The sequence below is a fragment of the Centropristis striata genome, chromosome 10 (assembly GCF_030273125.1).
Source record: "Centropristis striata isolate RG_2023a ecotype Rhode Island chromosome 10, C.striata_1.0, whole genome shotgun sequence".
In the NCBI taxonomy this organism is placed as follows: Eukaryota; Metazoa; Chordata; class Actinopteri; order Perciformes; family Serranidae; genus Centropristis; species Centropristis striata.
The window spans coordinates 17,922,276-17,939,009 of NC_081526.1; the positions used below are offsets into that span (position 1 = coordinate 17,922,276).

At 37.7% G+C, this 16,734-nt stretch overlaps 1 long non-coding RNA gene across 1 annotated transcript in view; it reads right to left on the minus strand.

Annotated features, from left to right (window-relative positions):
* The window catches only part of LOC131979217 (uncharacterized), a 49,298-nt gene extending 35,372 nt beyond the window's left edge, over nucleotides 1-13,926 (minus strand). The window contains exons 1-2 of the long non-coding RNA XR_009395035.1: nucleotides 13,667-13,926; nucleotides 1,664-1,739 (exon numbers count right to left, since the gene is read on the minus strand). This is a non-coding gene — a long non-coding RNA (uncharacterized LOC131979217). The remainder of the gene's footprint in view (nucleotides 1-1,663; nucleotides 1,740-13,666) is intronic.
* Nucleotides 13,927-16,734: the final 2,808 nt, after the last annotated feature.

The following is a 16,734-nucleotide window of genomic DNA, read 5'->3' on the forward strand; positions in this document are numbered from 1 at the left end:
TGCTTCACTTTTTTGTTTTTCTTAAAGAGTGAGAAATGGAGCAACTCTTCAAACTTCTCCCCACTGTACGCTAAAATTGCTGAAACACAAAATGTTTCTTCATGCAACTCGATACACTTAGGTTACATAGTGTCTTCCTACCAAAAACCAGACCTTGCAGATCCAGACTCCCTTTCAAAAACCCATCGGATCTACACAAATTACAAATCGTGATTTTCATCAAAACACAACAATGTTGCGTCCTTGGATTCTGGAACATGAATGAATCTGGCGAGCCAGATAGCCCCCCCAAGTGTGTCTTGAGTAAAGAACAATTTTCATCTGGTTTCTGCATGCAAAACAGTTCTGAGTTCTGTTTCCTGCTGCAAGAAAGTGCTCATCAGCATTTCGAGCCAAACAAGCTTAAGGATCACGAAGACCTTCCAGTCTAGTACTTTTTTTGTTGCCCGAAATTACAGATTTGTCTTACATGGCTTAACACTATACTATATATGATGCTTCCTTGCACTTTCCATCTTGCAACTCTTGGTTTGTTTTGAGAACACTCAAAAAGCTGAACAATAGTTAACAGGAAAAAGGAGACAAAAGCCCTTTACCAGAACATCTTCTGGTCACAAAGCAGCAGTATTTCTACTTCAGCACTTTATGGGGAGGGGGAGAGACAGCAGGAGAGACAGACAGAATGGGGGAGGATGTGCAGACCAGTAGATTAATCCATATTTTACCAACCAAATCGCTGAAGGCGAAGCAGACGCTCTGAGAGCCCGCTCAGGGTCTTCAGCCTCTCCAACCAGACAGTTTCCTTTGGGACGCTGCCGATCAACTGGCCAACCTCTTTACTCAACACGCCGATTCAGCTGCTTTCAGGATAATCCTCTCTTACTGGTAAAAAATGTGCTCTGACCCGAATCCTAATGGTCCACAGAAAGGTTGTGGACATAAATGTGCATGTACACACACCGACACACAAGCAAGAGCCGTCTTCAAGCTGTCAGGTAGAGCAGCACAGAGGCTTTCAGGCTCATTAACATTCTGCATCGGGCTTCACATCACACACACACATGAACACATGCAGGGAGCAATCTCCTCAGAGAGAAATATATTTTGCCGGTAAAAAGCCACAGCCCTTACTGTTTCGAGAGAGAATCTGAGAGAACAATAGCTCACAGTGTGGCGTGTTCGTTTCTGTTGCTTTAAAAAAAAAAAAAAAAAAGAGGTGCTCCCGGGCAAACATCCACTCAGTCAGAATGCTATTTTTGTTTTATTTTTCTATTTTTATTTCTGTGGAACTGGCACTAATGGATAATTACTTCAGGGCGAGCCAATGGGAGGGATGTGGTGAGTGATTGTTGTTGTCAGAAGAGATGCAGAGATTGCTACAGTCTGAATCTGTACATCAGATAACTTGCTGTGTTGTGTTTTTATAGAGATAAGATCAGACCAAGTGATAACTTAAACTGGATATAGGGCTAGGTAAAACTCTCACCAAACCTCAGAGAATATATGCTTTCCAGCATATATTATTTACACTTTCCAAGTAATTAAATGCTTTAGTACATGACTTAACATACAGAAATGACATGATACCGCAATATTGATTGCTATATTACTGTAATTTGACCATGGTAAACTGTGAAACACAAGAATGAGAGTAAAATCATACCTTAACTGCATTAGTATCCTGTCAAATCAAAAAGATGGCACCGTCCTATGCCAACATGGTGCTGTTGATTTTGATCCTAGAGGAAAAAGAAATAAAAGAAATGTGTCATTTTATCTGTGCTTGTTTTATGTTTTTATGTCTCAGTGTGGTTCTGTGGTGTGCTCAGGTTCCTGTTTTGCTCTATATGACAAGCTTTTGTTAACTAAAGGTGTAAATGTGTAGCAGTAATAAAGATAAGGCACCAAAGACTCACGACAGAATTGACGGAGAAGGGCTGAAAATGTTTATGTCCCGTTTTTCTCCCCAATTTAAATCGACAGCTCACTTGATTATAGTATTTTACAGGGAGTAGATGACAGACATGCATAAACATGAAATAAGTGGGGATACAATTGAGGGTCAGTTAAGATATAAAGATAGACTGAAAGATTAAAAGTAACCAGTCTATTTTTGAAAAATCTCATGACAGCCTACAAATAAATGTACTTCACCATTTTGATGTAAACATCTTTTAAATCCATGTTCAATATTACTACAAACAAGTCCTTCTCATTGATTTGTGACACTGCAAAACTTTTTAATACATTTTCTGTTGCTTTATGGTATCCATTGTCATATCATATCTTGTAATGTGAAGTGATTTTCTTTAAGATCCCTCCAGTTCTCCAGCCCAGACAGTAGTAGTTGCTAAAGCATCTGCAATGACATGATCCCTCTCTGGCTTCCCACTATGCATTTCTTGTAGGGCTGTCAAAATAAAGCACTCATTTTGATTAATAAACTACAAAAATGAAAGAAAGCATTAAAAAAAAATCAATGCAGATTAATCGCCCTCCACCCTGAACATGCAACCGTCCACAGTAGCTTTAAAAACATGATGACAGCAGAAAACAAAATGTTACATCCAAAAAAATGCTTAGATGGAGCTTGATAGGCACACTGTGTGCAATTTCTGCAGAAAGGAGTTTTCATACTATCAGACTACTGCAACCCTAAAATATGACCTCAACACAAAGAACTTGGCACTCAAACAGGTCTTCAAGTCTACCTGTGACAGAATAATTGCTAAATGGATTTCACTGGCAATTTTGGTGATTAACGACAGGGTCTCAATGTCATATTTTTGATAGTTATGGCTGTTATTGAATATGAACAGTGAAAAAAATGTTCTGAATGTGTGGGGAAGTAGAAGAGATGCTGACATTTAAGTTAATAATGTTATTTCGTTGATTCACTCATCTACCAATTTTTAATGCTTGGCAGCCCGAATTTGTTGCATTGTACAATCAAAAGCGGAGATATCATTTGAATCCTTGTCTTTGTTGCACCACTCATGATGGAAAAAAAATAAGTTTAACTGGGTTTTAGTGGGGAGTCTGCTCACTTTATCTCCAGTCGAGCCAGCTTTTTTTATCTTCTGTTATGAAAAAAGACAAGAAAGAGGCATCGAAGTGAAATAAATGAGAGTTTGGGCAGAGTTGGAACCGACGGGAACATTAGAGCATGTAGCGTTGAGAGAGAAGAGGGAAAAAAGGAGGTGCAGAATATGAGAGCGTGGTTACAAACGGTTGTTAGTGAAGGAGAGGGGAAAAGGTTTGATGTGGATGGAGAATGAGCACAGCTGGAGCCCTGTCTGCAGCTTCACTCATGGTTACACAGGATGATGGGTGGGGAGGTCACACATTGAGGGAGCTTTTACCCTGCCACAAGCTATCAGAGAGGTTATGCTTTTAAAAAATGACTGCAATGCTGGGAATATGCCGCTGCTTGCTGAAAGAGCTTTAAAGTTACCACCTCAGACTTTTGTCTGACTTCCTAGAAACCTTCCTTACAGTCACTTAATGCATCAGAACTGCAGCCACGTTTCTTTGCATAGCAAGCAGTAAATGCATGTTTCACCGAATAAGAAATTAATTACTCACATTTTTGGACTGATAAAGCGAAACACTTGTTCTTTAAAACCTGCCACTGTGTCATTGAAGCCGAGCCACAATTGCAGGTTTTGTATTACTGTATGCTAATACAATAGGACTAATAAACCTGAAGGGATTATGTAGGATAATCCAGATAATAATATTATGGGATGAAGGCCACAATTAGAGAAGGTTACACCTCTCAGGGAACACACAGAAATGAATGTTGTAAGCGAGTAAAACACAAAAAATTCCAAGTTTCTCGTGTATACGATTAGAAATGTTACATTTTGGACATTTTAAAGCTGTAAAGAATACATGAGCTGAAACAGGAGAACAGAGATGAGCAAAGTACATGAGTTTCAATCATGGTCTTCAGCATTTTTAAAGCCTGTGGTCTGAATTTTAAGAACTTAACTTAGTTACTATATTGTTTTTATTTGTTTGATCAGTAAAACACATGTGAAATTCATGTTTTTATACGTGTGAAATTCAACATTTTACATGTGAAATGTCTGTGTATATATGTGTCATTAAATGTGAAATCAAAATATGGTTGATATTTTAGCAGATACAGCGAATTTGATTATTAATTAATCTCTTCGAAACATATCACAATGAAAAAAACCACAATTAACAGAGGATTGTGTCTGAAAACACAATTATTCCAACTCTATGGGCAACCGTGTATATCATCATATCACACAGTTCTACTAGTAGCTAAAGCTGTGGGATACATGTAATGGAGTAGAAGTATAAAAAAGCAGACTATGGGAATAATTGAGTATAACACATAAGTACATAAAAATGCACTTCTATATACAAAATTGGACTGTAATTGTTATATACGTAGCCTAACTTAATAAACTGAAACAAAACACAATATTTTGACACTGACAGCAATTTAATTTTTTTAATTATGTATAATGTGGAGTTGCTGATATTGTTTACTGTCAGTACACATTCCAAACTGATTATATCAACCAAATATATTAAACTGCTGAAGCGTATCAACCTGGTGACTCTGTCTGCAAATAAAACACTGTGAGGTAAATCAACCCCCAAGGTTATAAAACTCATGGTCTGTTTTTGTTTGTGGAGAAGGAATCTGATACACTATCAATGTCCTTCAAAGCTGTACGTTTTTACAAGCTGCTGCATGTGTGTGTCAGAGAGAGTTGTACAGTGTGTGTATCTGACGGCATCTCTGCATCCAACCAGCCTTGTCAGACTGACAGAGCATGGATGCTAAGCGCTCATATTAGCATTTTATCAAGTGACCTTCCTGCTCTCCAGTCTGCCTCTTAAAAACTGTTTTCACTTCAGCCTTCACTTTTCCCTTAGTAAAGATGCAATAAGTGTGATGCAAACTGCACTGCATCACTCAGAACTGATCAACTGGGAAAAAACACTTTCACTCTGAATATTAACTGTGTCTACAAGTGTAGTGCAGACATATTTTGAGGGTGCAAGTACATGCATAATTAACAGTTTCACCTCCAGCAGAAGCAGTTCTCAATAGTCTCCCATAAGCAGCTCATTGTTGCTACATCTGCCTGATTCTTAATTACACCTCTGGTAATTAGTGGTTGTCCATAATTGGGAAAAGGGACTCCAGACTGTCATGCACCCCGAATGCCCTTTGTTGATTGTGTTCGTTTGTAAAAAATAAAAAGGGAGGGGGAGGGCGTGTGATGGAGCTCACTCTCACACACACACACACACACACACCCACACCCACACACACACACACACACACACACACACACACACACAAACATACACACACGGAGACATACTCACACACATCGTCAGTCATGCTGCCTTCATGTGGCCGTGCATGCAGCTGTGACTGATGTTCTAACAGGACACAGGGGGATGTGTTACAGTTTATCCTGCAGGCAGGACACGAGAACAAAAGAGTCTCTCAGGGGACAGCGGGTTCAGTGTAAGAAGTTGGATACGAACACACTCCCATCATTATTATTATTATGCAGCTAAGTTCATTGTTGTTGATCTGAATTCCTCAATATAAATCTCCACGTGAGTGTTTTACAATAAGTGCATCATTTGGGCCATGTTTTATACAATCACTGTGATCTTGAATCAAGGTGGATCAAAGTGTCCTCTGACTGATATCTGATATAAGTAAAGGACATTTATTTCCCTGCATGTAAAATTAGTCCTTGAAATGCAGTGGATCCATGTCTTCCCCTCTGTCTCACCCACACATTTTTGACTAAGACAAAGTTTGCACCTTATCAAGTCAATAAAAAAAATAGTGGAATTGTTTGTACTGTACATGATAGAGCTGGTGGGAATCATCCACCCATGATCTTCACCCTTTTATCCTGTGGAAGGTCACTGGGTGAGATATCCTGGACAAATTGTCAGTCTATTACAGAAGTAGAATGCTGAGCATGAGCGTTCATTCTTCATTCCTGACATTGGATAGTTTGGCAAGAAAAATAAAATGAACTCAAGGTCTACTTACTGGCTTTTTACAACTGCATTTCAGAGTCTGAATGCAGTTTGCTCAGTTATCATTATGTGGACATACGTATGTATGGATCTACAGTAGATCATGTGGTGAAAACTCCATCCACTAAAAAGGAAGATGCAGCTGAAAGCTCCAAAAAAGGGAGTAAGTAGATCTTGAGTTAAGTTGTTGTTCCTTTTTTGGGGTCAAATAAATAAATAAAGGAATAGTTCTCTCATATTGCATGTATCACAATATGGCTAATTTATGCAGAATCACAGTATAATCATGTTTCATGTATGTTTAATTCAATTACCTATTTATTTAATTACATGCTGAATAAAATCATTAATTTGGGCATGGTATGATAATTTTCACTTACTAACTTTTTTGGGGGGAGCATTTCCTGTTTTTAGTCCAACAGCAAAGTATCATCACAGATTATAATTATTATCTGTGTGCTTTATGATAGGTCTGGCAGTGTCAGACAAGGAAGTATGAAATACAAGAAAAGTCCTCCAACCCATACAAGCAGCAAGTCTTGTTCCTACACCCAAAGCAATGTTTCAAAAATCAATCAATCAATCTAAATCTAAATTACTTAATTCATCCCAGAGGGGAAATTCAGTTAGTCTGGTAGAATCTCTGTTAGAATGAGACAGCCTGATGGCTGTAGGAGCGAAGGATCTTTTGTATCTCTCCGTCCTGCAACGGAGAGAGAGGAGCCGTCCACTGCTGTTTTTTTTGGTCCATAAAGGTTTTATGTAGCGGATGATCCAGGTATTTCAGGATGAAGCCTGGAACATGTTGACAGGTCATCTCTCCACCACCTCCTCCAGTGTGTCATCTCATACCCAAATGTAACATCTTAGTTTTGAACATGTTAACGTAATGAAACAGTTTAAGACACCAAAACCACTTTATTAGGTTCAAGAAAGGATTGTGGTTTGGATTAAAATAACCACATTTGTCAATTTCCTGTGTTTGTTTGACTCATCCGTCAGCCTGACCTACTACGTCCATGGATTTTGTCACTACGTCCCCTGATAAGACAAATTAAATATTACTGCCCTTATTAGAAAATGTTAATATTATGCCTTTTTTAGATTGTACTGAATCACTATCTACCAGCTGAGCTACTGGGGCACCCCTGTAGTTTGATTATTAATATCAGTACAACAAGTATTCAAATAAATCCATACAACAGGGATCATATTGAAGTCTACATTGCCGTCACATAAAGTGGTGTCATTTTCTAGCCATTTATATACTTTGTAAAAAAAAAAAACAACCTCATCATAACACATAACTGTAATCGTCTAATTACCACTGTAAGGACTATTACTTCTAACTAATTGGAAGTCAATGGACTAAAAAAACACCTGATCTCAGCCAATAAGTTAATGAAAAGTAATTATGTTCTGTCCAGCCGAGCTTATCCAGCTCCAAAACAAAACCACTACTTTACTGTGCCTGTCACAAGTGTACACATTAGCATTAGAGGGCCCCGGGGCCCGGAGTGTACCTGCCACTTATTTCTGCAGGCTTAGCCCGATAGAGCGACCTGCCTCATTAAATCTAGTGCTATTGACTCCTGTTTACAGTAGGTGGCTGTGTGTGTGTGTGTGTGTGTGTGTGTGTGTGTGTGTGTGTGTGTGTACAGGAAGCTGTACGAGTCTGCAGGTCCACTGCTTGACCTTTTATCACATCACCTCACTGATTGAGTCCATGTAGAGCTCAGATAGGGAGCAACAAAGCAATACTGTGGAGGAAAATCTATGAGATTCTCCAGAGGAGGGTCTCTCACTGAGTCCAACATTAGTCTGTCTGTCACGTTCACTTAGAAAGTCAAAGAAAAAGGCCCTGAGAGCGAGCCGATTTATTTCTGCATTTTGTCTGTCTTCCAGGCAAGATTATCCATCAGAGCGGAAGGCAGGATTTTAAAAATGCAAAGGTCATGAGTCCAAATTCTCCTCCGCTTCTAAGAAATCTTTGCTTCTAATTTCTTCAATAAAATCTTTCAGTGACTTTTATCTCTCTACAATATGGTTTAAAGGCTAAATTTTAAAGCCTTCTTCAAGAGGCAAGAAATATAATTCCACCTCACCCTGGTGTAGAAATACTGAACATAAATTTAATCTAATTACACTTTATTTGTTTCATATAATTCAACAGTCAAATCTGGAGATATTGAATGTAACATTATGGAAATCGGCCTTGCATGTGTAATCAGTGTGCACTTTTTAAAATCAACTCAAGCTGTTTTAAGCTTAGTAATAAATGTGTTAACTAAGTTCAGATTTATGCATTGCTAAATTAAAGCTGGCTGCATAATCATTTACAGTTTACACCATCTAGCTCTTGAATCAGCTGACAAAGCTAATGTGAGCTTGCTAATACAAGCCCCAGCTCGAGTGAAATTAAAGTCTTAATTGGATGCTACATAGAAGATGTTGTCTTTTATCACTCGGAGCGTTTAAACAACATGTTGATAGCTGTTATGTGTGTGAAAATGAGGAGCAAAGGAAATGGATTAAGTGAGCCATGAAATATGATTAAGAAACTTTTTTTCTGATTATTCTGACACAACAGGAATGCAGCACAAAGCCTCTATCTTTCAATGTTAAGGAAACTGAAAAATTATTTGTGCATCTACCCTGTAATTGTAGTAGTTCTTCATTGGCCCATGTTGCACCCTTTCAATATTTTTTATGAGAATCAGTTCTACTGACAGACAAATCCACAAACTGCACTAACAATTAGAGCCTGACTCGTAATTTTGAGACTGATACCGATTTTAAAGGTGGAAAATTCATTGATAACCAACATACGGCCAATATGTTAATTTTTTGAGCTAGAATTAAAATAGACCTTTTTATGTGATTTGTGCACCGATTTTACACCACTCTTGAAATGTACCAAGAGAGCTACTTTCTCACACATAATACTTTATTATATAATTCATTCATTATCCTCAACCGCATATCCGCATTGGTGCTGGAGCTGATCCCAGCTGACACTGGGTGAGAGGCGGGGTACACACTGGACAGAATCGTCAGACTATCACAAGGCTGACACATAGAGACATTCACACTCTCATTCACTCTTACGGGCAATTTTAGAGTCACCAATTAAACCTAAGTGCTTGTTTTGGACTGTGGGATGAAGCTCGTACCCGGAGAAAACCTAGCTAACCACTACACCACCGTGCAGCCCTTTATTATAGAATATTTAATATACCGTATATCGTACACACAATGTATGTCAGCTAATTCTATAAATGAAAAACTGAGAAAATAAAGAATAAATAGGAATAAAATAAATAGTTAAATCAACATGATTTCTGTTCAGTTTCAGTCAATTGCTGACTATTTAAAAAAATAAAATAATAATAATAATAGCCACATAATAGCACTGTCGGACAGCATTATACACCAATACTGATATGCATGTGACAGGCCAATATCGGACAATAATCGGACAATAATATCAATGTCAATCCATAAACACTGTTGCCAATAAAGCTGAAATAATTTTGTTTACAGACACAATCCTCTGTTTATTCCTATTGAAACACATCAGTTATCATGTACAATGATTAAATTATGTGTCCCAATTACTTTATATGTCAAGAATAAATCACATTGTCAAAATAATTTCATGGAAAGAGGTTAAAAAAATATTTTATAACAACTTCATGAGCAACAGTGTATCTGTCTGGCTCTAGTGAAAACATAACCTCCTTGGCTATGTAATAAAACAAAGTCCTACAAATATTTAAAAAGGATTGGCAGTTAATTGTAATACATCTATTAACCTCTTCAACCTATTATATTAGGCAGTTAGATTACAAGATGTGATGCTCCAATGACTTTGGGTTTACACATTACTGAAGTCTTTATAGCCAACACTGTTCTCAGCTTTAATGGTGCAACCTGCTTCTTCACTAGTTTGAAACTAGCTTGTACTTGCTAAACACACAATAAATAGTGCATGACCTCAATGGCAGCTATGAGCCTGTTGGCAATTCCCAGACATCCCTGAAAATAGTATGAAATTGCTTGTCCATGAATGCATCAAATTCTAGTGCACTGATATGTTAATGTAAACTGATAGAGACCCAATGATAGGCCTTGACGAAATCCCTCAAAAAATGTCAGAGAATAAAATGGAGAGAACAGTCACAACTAGAAAATTTCCTCTGGGGGAAATTTTGAAAGGGCCACGGGGGCTACTGCCGGTGTGTGTACACTATGATGAGATTCTTCAGAGATTTCAAACAATTAATACTAGTAATGTTATGATACTATTCCTCTTCAAGTATTTATTTATACAGCAACCTATGCCCTTTAACCTCAAAATGTGTGTGTGTGAAACATTTGTATCTGGAGGAGTGTGCACGCTTACGCGCGCATGTGTGTGTGTGTGTGTGTGCGTGCGTGTATCTTTAACTGTTATTACATTAAATGACCAGTGTGTGTGTGCGTGCGTGTATCTTTAACTGTTATTACATTAAATGACCAGTGTGTGTGTGCGTGCGTGTATCTTTAACTGTTATTACATTAAATGACCAGTGTGTGTGTGCGTGCGTGTATCTTTAACTGTTATTACATTAAATGACCAGTGTGTGTGTGCGTGCGTGTATCTGTAACTGTAATCACATCAAAACATCAAAGCGTTGGGTCGACCAATCAGAGCAGAGCAATCAACGGAATTAACAGCTGTGGAATCTTCTGGCAGAGTGAAAGCAGCCAGAGGTGGGCAGAGTGAAATTTCTGGCCTCGAACAGAAAGCATTTTTGGCAAAACCATAATACCTATCATTGATCCGACTTCACTTTGAGCGTCCTGAGTTCTTCCTGAACCTCTACATATGTTTTTTTTTTAAGAAAAATGAAAAAATAGCTTTGTTAGAGCGATCTAAAAAAACAGTTAAATCTCACTTTTTCCGAAATCTTGCTGCGTTTTTAATATGGGACCCAATGAGGCTGTTGGTGGTTTTGGTGGCGCATCTTTGCGTCGTACGCCCAAATTATAACTCTGACAGCTTTACCAGAGGACTGTGAGTGAGAAGACAAATTTTCCTACGTTTCTATGTATAAATTATTTCTGTAGAGTGGAATTTGCGGCCTGGAGCGCAGTTTTCAAATTTATTTTTTGACAGTTTTACCTCTCCCTCTACACTCTGAGCGATGACATCACACACTCTGACACGAACATTCCGTGCAATACACACCCATTATAATCTCAGAATTTCTCCAAAAATGATCATGGTCATTGAACAGGGATTGATAAAAAACTATATGACCTATCGAAACGCAAAGTAATACACCAATACACAAGACTTGTGTCTACTGTTTAAAGTTTAAATGGAGTCTCTAGGTGAAATTATGCCGGAGAAGTAGACGTCTGAAAATCTTCAATTAATGTTCTTTTTTGCTCATTTTCTTTCGGCCGTCCCATTCATTTCAATGCAAAATTTTGGGCAGTTTTTCGCGACTTACGTCGCGAAAAATTCATATTACGTAGAGAAAAGTAATAGCACACCGATCCCGATCAAACCGCACATTTTGATATATAATTTGCGGGACGAAATTGCGTCCGGAAGAGGAATAAGAAGAAATCCACAGTATAACAGTAGTGGTCCCTACAGCTATTGCTGTATGGGACCAGTGCTCGGTGCAATTGCCCCGAGGCCCTAATTACGGTTTCCAAGCAAAACAATAATGCATTAATCAAGAAAAAGATTCTTCCTAAAAAGTTTTTTTCTTAAACATTATGCAAGCTGACCATGTTTCAAGGTGCACTTATACACTCCCTGTGGGGAACTTCTTCGTGAGAGCACCCACGATCATTTAAATGGTTTTCCAGTCACGTGACTCTCATCTTGGGGAGGAAAAAAACACTTCAACTTCAGCTAAGTCACTTTTCATCAACTATTTATGTGTAGCAAGCATGAGGCTCATTATACAGTATTTTCCATTCCTGGAAATCAAAGAATCTGCTGCTACTGCAAATAACACCATTTTACCGTATTCATTAACATTATCTGATTGCAGTCTGGAAGTCTGCCAGGAGCAATCCCATCAGGCTTAGAAGCATTTCCAGTCATGGCTTGGATGCACCTGCCTGCTGCAGCCCAGTCATCCCCAAAAATGTTGCACTAGAGGACTCATGGGAGACTTCAGGGACTCCCCTGGGGGGCATGAGGAATAACTGCACTGGTTTCATTTACTAAATGGCACCACATAGAGAAAACAGGAAATAAAGACAGTCTAATTTCTGTCGCTGCATGGTTTGCGTCTGAGGAGAGGTGTCTGAGACTGAAGACAGTGTCCTCGCTGCAGAGACAAATCCCAAAGGTGAGGGCAGTTCAACCCCGCAGCTGTTTCCCTCCTTTGATTCAGGTAATGATGTTAAGTTAGCTATTGTGGGAGGCAGAGCGTTATTTGCTGTGTAGCCTGAACTTTGCAGTACGAGGACAAAACAAAGAGAACTTGATCTGATTAGTCAATTATTTGATTAGTCAATCAAGATAGATTTTAGACAATCAAATAATCATTTAAGTCAATTAAATATAGGATATGTTTTCATCAAATGAGACAATTTACTATTCTGGAGTATTTACTCATATCACAGTGGATATACTACAAAAGTGTGAATGATCCATTAATTTCCAATTAAAATGTGAGATTTATGGTGCATTCTCAATTTTGAAAACATTTGTTTGCAAAATATCTCATCGCAAGGTCCATAAATGTAGCAGTGCATATTAATATATCATCTTCTATAACCAATATAAGGGCTTCAACTAACATGTATTTTCATTGTCAATTAATCTGTTGAGTATATCTTCATTTCTTTTGAATTGTTTGGTCTAAAATGCATCTAAGTGGTTAAAAATGTCACTCAGTGTTTCTCAAAGCCCAAGATGACGTCTTTCTTGTTTACAACTCAAAGATATTCAGTTTCCAGAGTGAAGAAACCAGAAATATTTACATTCAAGAGGCTGAAATCAGTTCAACGTTCAATTGATCATCAAGAAAATGAAAATGAAATAAATAGTTGACAAATAGTCAAATAACGGAATTTTAAAAAGATTTATTAATCTTTACAGCTGTAACCATTTTATCACAATATTTTTTTAGGTAATCAGATTGTAAGACTTCACTTCACATTCCCTTAAATTGTGACAAGCATTTTTGTCTTAAAATAGATTAAATGATAAACCAGTAAAGAAATTATGAATGCATTAGGCCTACTCTATGATGAAAAACAATGACATTTGCAGACCACAAACATTGCCAGCTTCTTTTCCATTATTCAAACATCCGGAGCAAACATGGCAGGTTGCAGAGTGATAACAATATAGCCTATCTTCAGAGAGATGTTGTTTAACTGAGGCTGATATATATATATATATATATATGTAGCCTGAGTAGAAAGACTGTAACAGTGTAACATCACAGTTGAGGTCCACAAACACACACAAACCCTAACAGGAATACAGAAAGGTGAATTGCAAAATTGATTGATGGAGCAAAAATATCAACCTTTTATCGTTTTGTGCTTTTCATTTAATAATTAAACATAATTTGTGTTACTTACTCACAGTTACTTTCAGGACGCTTCCACCTCCATCCCATCAGAGAGAAGAAGAAGTGTCTGGATCCAGATTCAAGCAGCAGGTTGAAGACTCGCTGCTCCTTTAGATTGAATGATCTGATGTCACAGAGTCTCAGACTCCGTGCAGACCGGACAGAGACGGCACTGACATTAAAACCACACACAAATCGGTCGGTAAATTATTCTCCGTCCTCCTCTCGTGTTGGTTTGGGGGGTCTTACCGGAGGATCCCGGATACACGACCTCTTCTTTCCTTTGCGGGGTTCTCCTTGGGAACTGTGCTGCCTTCATGTGCTGCTTGTAAAATCCATACTTCTAGTTGTAAATCGAGAATGTGTCTTCTTTATTCACCTCACAGTCTGGTACTATGTGGTTTAAGTTGTAACAAATATAGAAAATGTTGTGTTTAGCGTGTCTGGTCAGTTTTTGTCACTTATGTCTACTATCATTTGGCAGAGCAAGTAATAATAAAAAAAAACAGAAAAGTAACAAAACAAGAGATTTCTTCACCGAGATTTCAAATGGGTTCCTTTGAAAAAAAATTGAAATTAATACATTGATGATTTGGGGTTGTCAGTGGCAGTTATATTTTTTAAAATGAAAAGGGTTCAATACTATTTGTGCTGCCTCTGCAGGCCTATAAAGAGAAACTGCCTTGTTGATGTTTAAAAGTAAAGATGCATTGTAAAAATAAAATAAAAACATACATGCAATCTGCAATCAACCCTAAAATGTACACACAATTTAGAATTTTTCTGCATTATTTACCATTGTTAGGATTATTCAATAATTAATACATTTGCAGTTAACACATTTGCAAGCGTTGAGTAAGAAATAGAGCTGAGGAGGAACATATGAAATAGTAACTATTTGTGTATCTTATTGAGCAGCAATGTGGTGTAAACTGGTATGTACTGGTGCTTGAAAGTGTAGTGTAGTAGGCTACACATACAATTTACAAATAATATATCTTTGGCCCAACTACGCCTTCTAGTTTAATTTCCGACAGAACATGAAGGCAGCACTAACCATAGAACAACCGCTCTCGCTCTGCTTCTGATTGGCTCAGATGAAAAAGGCATGCTGTGGTCACACTCAGCCCATTATCCCCCTCCTCAGCTCCTCCTCAAGGCTCAGAAGCCCAGATCATGGTGGTGTTTTCTCTCCATAATCATTCAGTGTGAGTCCAGTCTGATGTGTCTGCTGGATCCGCTTTTTTTTTAATAATCAGGGACCAATACAATAGCAGCTTCTGCACACTGTAATAGATATATACAGTAACCTGCTGTATTAATTCTCATGATAAATTGAAGTGTTATACAACCACAAAATAACTGAATGTATAATGATTAACTCTAAACTGAAGCATATTGACTATATACTGTAGCCAATTTATTTGGACTGGTACTTTTACATAATGTACCTTTGTGAAATTGTCATAATGGTATGAGAAAAAATGATACTAGTGCCAAGAAGAGGAGCTGCTCTTAACAACATAATGTGTGGCGTTTCATTGGATTGCATTTGCCAATAAAATTAGCTGTTTCTACAATGTTTGCTCTTCCATATTATGGAAGAGGATTGGAGGCAGGTAGGAGAAAAATAATGACAGCAGGGGGGAAAAATGAATTGTGCACTTTGAGAAAAAAGTCGAAAATGACGAGAATAAAGTCAATTTTTTGAGTTCAGTAAAGTAGACTACAACCTACAACCTGATTTTCCTCAATAATATATGTCTAAAAAATTGACATAAATTATATAAAATCAGATTTCCCAAACAATAGTATGAATAGTAGTGTGGGGGGATTTTAGTCCAACTACACCCTCAAATATTGGGGTTATTGCTCATTTTATGACATTGATGAGAATCAGGTTGTAGCTTGCAGTCTACCTAACTGTTCGGATAGAAAACAATGTTCCTCTGAACAACCCATCTGTGAATATCTTTCCAGCGTTACCAAACACAAAGAGTTGAGTTTTTATTCTCATTATTTAAACTTTTTTCTGGAACTGCAAAAGGAAAAAAAATCCTCTTACCTGGCTCCAATCTTCTCCTGTACCATATGTCTAAATGTGGTGTGGAAAAATATTAGAAATGTCTTTTGATTTTATGCAGTTCAATAAAGCAACATCACAAAAATCAAAGCTGTGATCTTGAGACTTGGAGTAATTCACTAAAATGAGAACATGACTTACTTGAGACTTACGAACATTGAGGTCCCAAGTTTTTATCTGCACTTGCTTTTGACGTGTTTCAGACTTCAACACAGCTGATACATCACATACTATAGTTTTTTTTGCTGTTCCAATATTCACATTAAAAAATATGTCACCAATATACTAAATTTGAAATAATCCAGGGACTGTATATCATTCTTTCTCTTCCTTTATTTTACAGTCTAAATAAGATTAAAATCTGACCAGGATGTTACGGTGATCGCATAAAAACATTGACAGTAAACATGATACAAACAACAAAAAGAGGCTAACAAAACTCCATATGAGCATCCAGTGGAGATGATGACAGACATGAGCTGCTACTGAGAGGACTTTCTCTCTGCAGACTGTCAACGCTTTCACTGCTACTATCTTGCAACCAGGGAACTCTATTGTGGCTCAGTCCTCAGTATTGTTAACTTGCGGATAGTTGCTTGGAAACAGTAAACCTTACCTCTCACGGTCCAAGGGCAACCACCACAGTAACTGATATCACCAGAGGACAGCCACTGTTTGCCTCCATCCATGGAAACAGACCCCCTGCTGGTTTCTATTCACAAGAGATACAGTGAAACAGGATTCCTGTCTTTTGATGATCCATCTTAATCAACACAGCGCTGGCATCTCTGGTGACTATTTTGTCTGTTTTTGACTTTTTATTCTGTCTGTATATACCACTTTAAGAAATGTTTACCATGCCATGTAGGTATCATTTTATCAGCACAATCTCACCTAATGACCTGATAATCATTTTTCAGTTTGACTTTTCTGGATCCACATTTTGAACACAAAAAACACACACAGAAACGTAAAATCGAGTTTTGAAAATTATGTTTT